Source organism: Octodon degus, unplaced genomic scaffold, assembly GCF_000260255.1.
Source record: "Octodon degus isolate 3935 unplaced genomic scaffold, OctDeg1.0 scaffold00395, whole genome shotgun sequence".
In the NCBI taxonomy this organism is placed as follows: Eukaryota; Metazoa; Chordata; class Mammalia; order Rodentia; family Octodontidae; genus Octodon; species Octodon degus.
The window spans coordinates 94,117-102,341 of record NW_004524971.1 but is presented as its reverse complement, the minus strand read 5'-3'; the positions used below and the strand labels follow the sequence as shown (position 1 = coordinate 102,341).

At 36.4% G+C, this 8,225-nt stretch overlaps 1 protein-coding gene and 1 pseudogene across 2 annotated transcripts in view; one reads left to right on the top strand and one right to left on the bottom strand.

Moving 5' to 3' along the window:
* Positions 1-8,225, top strand: part of LOC111814652 (tyrosine-protein kinase FRK-like) — a gene marked incomplete at its 3' end in the record, with an annotated part of 84,726 nt that overhangs the window by 5,319 nt on the left and 71,182 nt on the right. The gene's annotated exons all lie outside the window — the stretch shown is intronic.
* On the bottom strand, positions 1,933-2,520 carry LOC111814653 (annotated as a pseudogene). The gene has a single exon (XR_002819578.1). The product of XR_002819578.1 is annotated as a zinc finger CCHC-type and RNA-binding motif-containing protein 1 pseudogene (transcript).

Below are 8,225 nucleotides of genomic sequence, written 5' to 3'. Positions count from 1 at the left end.
CTCACTCTCTCACTCTCTCACTCTCTCACTCTCTCTCTCACTGGCTCACCTGCCCTGGGCATAGGACTGGCACAAATGTGGTGCCTGGAATCACCTGTGGTTCCTGTGCTTGCCTAACCTTGCCTAAGCAGGTGCTTTAGTCTTCTGAGCTATCTTACCCACTTCTTGACTCTTTTTTGCATATGAAATGTTCTTATGTGACAACAGCAATGAAATACACTGCTGGAATTCTAATTCCAGAAGGTTTTTGAAAGCATAAATTAAGGTATCATTAAAAACAACAACAACAACAACCAAAAGAGGGCTGGAATAATGCTCAGAGGTAGAACATTTGCATGTTATTTGCATCCATGACACTGAAGGAAAACATTCTCATCACCAGAATTATCCTGAATTTTATTCTTTAATAGAGCTCCATATCTGTCTGTGTCGTATTCTTGTGTATGTTCTTACATGAGCCCTTTACATTGCACCTGTCCTAGTGTCAGGTGATGACTCAGCAAAGACTAAGAACTTAGCATTGCCTTGTTGTGTGCTTAACTAGGCTTTGTCAGGAACTCTGCACTTAAAGATGAAACTGTAAAGGTCATGAGGCTTCTTTCCTCCTCATTCTCGAAGATGACAGTCATTGCCATTGTCTGACTTGAGGAAAGTAGTGCAATGAAATAAAGTGGCATTTCCTTAGGAAGATTCTTACATTATTATTTAGGACACAGGGATGCTTCCCTGTTTGGCAACTTGAATACTATAGATTTTAATAATTATAAAACACAAGCTGAACACTGATTTCATAGTAATTTTAAACTTAGATGTCAGTTTCTTTTTTTTTTTTTAAAGATATCCTTTTGAAAATTTATTCACAGTACTATCAACAATAAAGCACTCTTTCAGTTCTTATGAAGTTTCCATTTTAAAGACTGTCTTTCAAAAGTACTTACAAAACAGCGATATATCATTAAAGCATTTGCAGTCAAGTTTTCAAATAAATCATCTTAATACCTTTCTATGGAATTACAACAGCATTACCATCATAGTATTTGTTTGGCTTTTTTTTGGGGGGGGTACTGGGAATTAAACTCAGAACCTCTTGCTTGCCAGGCAGGAGCTGTGCTCCTGAGATTTAGCCCCAGCCCGCAGTATTTTTATTAAAAATTAGTTCTTTCATTACTAACAAATCTTGGTTTTTAATACAGGTAGTCCCCCTTATCCAAAATAGTGGGACTGCCCAGATGCAGAGACGCTCGCCTTCTAATCCCAGCACTCAAGAGGCTGCGGCAGGAGCACTGCCGCCAGTGTGAGGCCAGCCGGGGCCACTATGCAGTGGGTGGAGGGCAGTCTGAACTGCACAGGAAGACCCATCTCAACCACACAAGTTGGGCCCCCAAGTACTTCGGATGTGCATACACATATGTGATACGCTGGGCATGGAACTGCAGTCTAAGCAGGAAATTCATTACGTTCACGAAGGCAGTGCGGCACAGTGATCTTTATACTGTTCATGAGCCATGGTTGCGTGGTGTATTTTCCACTCAAGCCATCACGTTGGTGCTCCAAGTTTAGGATTTTAGAGCATTTTGGATTTTGGATTAGGGATGTTAAGTCTACTATGCCTTGGCAAGGTAGAAATGAGATTTTTTTTTTTTTTTGGTGCTGGTGATTGAACCAGGTCCTGCCACTGAGCTACATTCTAGGTTTAACTTGTTAAAATGTTGAACTAGGGTTTGTTCAATTTCTAAGTTGCCCAGGCTGGACTTGAACTCCCAGTCATCCTGCCTCAGCCTCCCACAGTGCTAGGAGTACAGGAGTTGTCACTGTGGCCAACTCAAACTATAATCATTTCAAAAATTTTGTTTCATTTTCTGTGCACCATTTGGTGTAAAAAATAGCATCTGGTCCCAAGTGTCTTTGTCTGCAGACACTCTACTGCAGACGGTTTTCGTTTTTCTGACATCTCCAGTGTACGATGCTAATCGCTAAGCTCTTCCTCGTCACTGAAGTACGCGCTCTTCTTTATCCTTGGGCGCCGTGAATCCTTGGAAGTCGAAGGGCCCCCAGCACTGACTTTCCATTTGTTTTGTTCTTCCATCTTGGCTTGCCCACATTCGTAACATTTAGATTTATCAAAGTAGTTTCGCCTTCGGATGAATTCAGCTGCTCTTCCATTGTCAATAGCAATGCTTGCCTTTATCACTCTACCAAATAACTGTTTGTTATTTATGGCTCTGGTGCAGCTTTGTGCAGAGTCTTTATCCAAAAACAATATAAACGCCACTCCTTTACTCTTCCTCGTGTCTTTGTCTTTCATTATAGTAACCTTCACAACTTTGCCATACTTGGAAAATATCCAGTATAAGTCGTTGTTTGTCAGGGAGAAGGGCAAGTTGGACACGTACACTGTACTCTTACTTGGAGTCAGGCCACCACTCATTTCTTCGGGCGGGTCGGCCCGGGTGGGGCCGGCGCCGAGCGGGGGTTCCTGGGCGGCCGAGGCCGCCGCTGCGCGTCTCGTGGCTGGCTTCAACCCGGCCGCGGGGCGGGCGCCTGTCAGTTTCTTTTTCAGCTTGTTTATAAAGCCAACTTTTTTTTAGGTCTGGAAATTGAACTTGGGACCTTGTACTTGGTGGCGGGCCACTGAGCTACATCCCCAGCCGAAGCCAAATTTTGAATTTCACATTAAACAAAGATAGAGAAATATTGTGGTTTAAAAATTAAAATTATTCATAATACAGAAGGAAATGTCAGCTGAATATTCATGAACCAATCTGATATAATAGATTTTATTTAACTCTGTTGTCACTAGAAAATCACCTATGGACAATTGTTTCATTGATTGTTCTTTATCTATATATTTTTTTCTATGTATACTTTAAGAAGATGATGTACATATTTTTTAAAGATAATATAGATATGTTACAATGGAAATAGTGCTTTTTCATTTCTTCCCTAGCATAAAGCAAAATTAAACATAAAGTTTTAGAATTAAGTAAAAGGAAGTATATATAAATGTATGGATGTAAAATACATTTTAAATATACATATGGTATCTATCAAATAACTTTTTTTTGCATTTAGTATAGGGTCTAGAGCATCTACAAGGTCTACAGTGTCTACAGGGTCTCACTACATAGATCAGACTTGTAGTGGTTCTCCTGTTTTCAGCCTCTCAAGTGCTGAGATTACAGGCATGTGCCACCATGCTCAGTTTCAATTGCCATCTCAGTGCAACCTGAGGGTGGGGCTGGCAGGGCATGCCAGGGATTGAGCCCTGGCTGCTGTACTCTGCCTAAGAAATCAAATATATTTGATAAATTTATGCTAGATGTTTTACGACAAATAATTTAAACCAACCAAAAGCATATTTAGATGCTCTGAGATTAATTCGGAGTGTCTAAGATTAAATGACTGAATTACCTATAGAATTACGAAGTACTTCATTTATCACTTGAACTATTTACAGTGATGAAAATAGCAGTATGACAAATACATTGCTAAAATAATGTATGAAAAACTTTTATCTAGTTATATTATTTGAGCTTTTATCTAAATATCACCATGTTTATATTAATGAAACTGTGCTTATCTGACTTTGTTATAAATCAATTTTTATATAAATTCTTACCATTTTAAAATAATTAATTACTAAATTAAATTAAATTATATAAGAAAAAGAAGAGTCTCCAGAAGTGTAAGAAAATGCATTTTGTATAGGCCACAAAACAAAGAAAGAAGAAAAATGTCAGTCATAGAAGTGAGGAAAAGAGGAAGAACTGAAAAGTATGTTGAACTAACAAAGTTCAATTAATAGCAGTTTTAAATAATGGTATTAAAACCCAATTAGCTGAATCTCTGAAAAGCAATGAATGACATAGTATAAATCAGTAAAACAATTTGTAAGTCATATTTACTAGTAAAAATAATAAAATGAATAATATTTTTCAAAGTTTCAGTTTTATTTCATTTTGCCAGGTGTGGTGTTGCAGGCCTGTAATCCTAGCATTCCAGAGGCTAAGGCAGGAAGATTGCCATGAGTTAGAGTCCAGTCTTCGCTACATAGTGACACCTTCTCCCTCTCGCTCTCCCCCTGATATATTTAATATTTCATTTAGAAACTCCATCTTTTGAGTACAAGTACTGATTTTGTTCTTTTTAGTCTTCAGTAAATTACTAATGATGGACAAAATTATATGTGAGTGAAATAAGTCATAACTATTGTACCTAAATTTAGGTCTTGTAACCTAAATTTGAAGGTTAGAACCTAAATTTTGCCTTGATTAAGCTTACCTATGGGAAAAGTTTCTGTTGGGTTCCAATTGGTTTATTGTTGTCCAGATAAATTTGTGAAGTGCTGAGGTGGTTTTTCTTCACCTGTTTAAAAAAAAAAATACTCCCTGTTTTCAGTACATAATGCTTATACTCCCTTCTGTAGAGTTGTACGTGTTTATAACATGTCTTAATTGCTTTTAAAATCCCCTTTCCCTTCTCTCCCTTCACCTCCCCCTATTTCTTGATCCATTTTCTCTCATTTTTGAACATGTTTGTGGTACCTAAGTTTATAGTCCTTGTGTGGACTTTGGGATATAGACATAACATGTCAATTCATTTTCTCATCCTTTGCCTATCCCTATCTGTCTTTTATCCCTTTCCCTTTGAGAAAGATGTATCTTCCTGTATCCTATTATCTATCTTTTATTTTGCGTTTCATAGATAGATTTGGGTTTCCTATACAAGAAAAATCATGTGATGTTGAAACTGGTGTATATGTCTACCAACAAATGAATGGATAAAGAAAAGCTGATATTTACCCAGAGTGGAGTATTACTCTGTCATAAAAGGGTAAAGATGAATCATTTGTAGGAAAACAGGTGCATCTTGAAACCACAATGTTCAGTGAAACAAATCTCTTGATATTTTCTGTTATTTTTAGACAAGCAATCTTTAAGCAGCTCACCAAATTGGCATTGTTAAAATAGATATATCCTTCTATGTATTAGGAATAACTTCTTTTAGCAATTACTGTGTAACACTCACTTTAATTTTTCTTAGACTTCCCAAGAGAGAAAAAAACAAATAATGCTTTTGTTCAGTTAACTGACTGTGAGCTCAAACCAACCAACCAACCAACCAACAAAACCCTTTGGATTTTTAAACCACAAATACTGAAATGAGAATCTATATGGTCAATAAAAATTAGAGCAATTTTGGGGTTCTTTAAGTAGATATCTTAACAATGTCCAAATGTTAGTGATATATATTGAGTTTTAATTGAAATACAATACTGGTTTCTCTTTCTGAGTTTTGCTTTGCTATACTTAAGGACATAGGATATGAGCTCAGAGGATCTGGCTTCTAGTATCTGGGTTTGTCATTGAGTTAACTGTGATTTTGAACAAATTGTTGATCTCTCTACTTCAGTTTCTTATCTATAAAATAGGAATAATAAGAACACCTATCACATAGGACCATTATGTAGCATAAATAAGACTATGTAGAAAGGGTACTGGGTGAGAACCTGACATACAGTAGGGTTTAACAGATTCTTATTAAATGCATATCTAGTTAGCAGCTTGTCTTTTACCTCTCTAGTAGACTATACTATTCACATTTTCATATCTTGTCCGAGCTAACAGTACTTTTTTCCTGCAGCAGGTCTTTTGAGAATCTCCAACTTTTAGCTTTATTTTATTTTATTTTTTTTAAATTTTATTTATTTATTTATTTTTTATTAGTGTGTGTGTGGCCAGCTCAGCCCACCAGGGGGCGGGGCTGGCTGGCATGTGGTGCTGGGGGATTGAACCGTGGTCCCTGTGCTTTGCGAAGCTTGTTCTAAGTAGGTGCTTTAGACCACTGAGCCATCTCACCAGCCCTAACTTTTAGCTTTAGAGAGCACCACACTGCCCATTATCTGCAGGCTTGGTCTTCAGATGGGCTCCTGCCTGGCTGCAACCTTCTCCTTCCTCTTCTTTTTCCTGACCAGCTCAAACTTATCCTTCAAGTTTCTCCTGTTTTGTTCTCTGGCCCAGTCTTGCCTAGAGCCTTTAACATCCATGGTCATTACTGCTAATTTATTTTTTGAAGGATTATAAACTCTGGATATGTGTGGGTGAAGACAGGGCAAGCCCTCCTGACTAATGTTAACCCTATGCATAGTTAACACTGGCTGGGTAAATGAATAATTAAATGAGTGATGGCTGTAAAGCTCAGGTCTTTCAAAGGGCAGTTGGCAGAGCCACTTCTTTTCTTTAACTGTTCCTCTCTGTGTTTCTGAGTTGCTTTTTAACCTGTTCGGAAAATCTATATTTACTTTCTTATTTATTATTATTAGCTTTTATACCAGGAATCAAACTCAGGAACTTGCCTGCCTGCAGACTGATTTTAAAAAAATTAATCAGTTTGTAAAGTTAGTTTATTCATTTTTTAAATTTTTACTTTTTTATATATTTAAGACAGGGTCTAGAGTCTACAGGGTCTCATTACCTAGATCGGACTCATAGTGATCCTCCTGTTTTCAGCCTCCCAAGCGCTGGGATTACAGGTGTGCTCCACCATGCCCAGTGTCAATCACATCTCAGTGGCCCCCATGGGCAGGGCCAGCATGGCACACCAGGGGTTGAACCCATGGCCCCTGAGTCTGCCTAAGCAGGTGCTTTAATCTGCTGAGCTATTTGGTCAGGCCTATAAAGTTAGTATTTATAGATACTATAACTCAATAGTTCTATCTCTAAGAGTTACTTATAGAATATATTATGTTCAAGAATATTAATAAAGCTTATTAAAATGGAAAAATGAATGGAAACAATCTAAAGACATAACAATAATGCATGGATTAAACACGTTTGTAGCTTAGACACATTCTATTGCATAGAATATGCAATATTCTATGACCCAGGTATGAATGTGTGTGCATATAATTTAACAAGAATAAACATAGCATTTTAAAATGAAAAAAATCAAGCCCAGAACAGCCCATAAATCTGTTGGAAATGGCAGCTAATAAAATCACATATGCACACATTAAATATACCATGGCTATATTCAAAGTAGAGGAATTATTTTCCAGGGGCTTTTCAATGAAGAGGATACCAAAATTCAGTTTACAAAATTAATGTTGTAGGACCAGGCTTAAAATTTAAGTTTTTATTATGATTTTTGTGTTCAATATTTTACCTTGAATTTTATGTATGTGAAGTATTGCCAGCTTGCATATGCTGAAAGTTTGATTCTTTACTGAATTTTGTTGTATTTTCAGTGTTACATTCCAAACATTCCCAAATAGAATATTATATCTTCTTTTTGCTAATTTTCTTATGACCTAACTGCTAATTTCTCCATAGTATTCTCTGGCTTCCATTCTTCCATGAGGCTCTCAGCAATTCTTGGCACTGAAAGCCCTGGGTCACATTCTCTAAAAGATGTCATGGAGACTCAGAGAGCTTAAATGGTGCTTCAATGAGTCCTCACAACTATTTTTCAAAAGCCTACAACTTTAGTATTAATTTATGTGACTGTTTCTTTGAAGAATAATATAACAGAAAACTTTTCTAACAAGTATAGATGCAAATATATACCATGTGCTTTATATTAACTGTCTGATTGCTAAGTTTGGGTGCTATAATAGATTATCCCTTGTATAAGATCTTTTTGTCATGCTGTAATTGTTTTTCTAGTCAGATTTTTTTAGTTAGGCATTTTTGTAATTAATGCTTTTCTATTTTAAGAATGAAGTTAATTTGCTAATTTGTTAATATCAATCTTTATTATCTTCATTTTTATCCTCTTAAAACTCATATGGAATGTTTTATAATACCTATGCAGATAAAATTCTCAATTAGAGTTTTCTGGCTTCTGTGCTTTAAAAAAATACAAAACAGTGATAGAAAAAATCAGCATTAGAAATGATACAAGATTTCACTAAGTGAAGTAATAGGAATTCAACAATGGTTGTTGTATTGCATTATGTTATCTTCAAATTAGTTGTTCAGATTACCAGATGTAAATATGTGAGATTCATTTAACAAAAACAAAAATAACAAAAACAATAACAAAGAAGTTGTAACAAATTCAAAAGATAAAAAAAGAAAAAAATAGAGTAAAAATTTTTTAAGCATTAACTGCTCCTTTCAAAAGACTACCATAGGGGCCGGGGAGATGGCTCAGTGGAATAAGCGCTTCCCTGGCAAGCGCAAGGACCTGAGTTCAATCCCTGGTTCCACCAAAAAAAAAAAAAA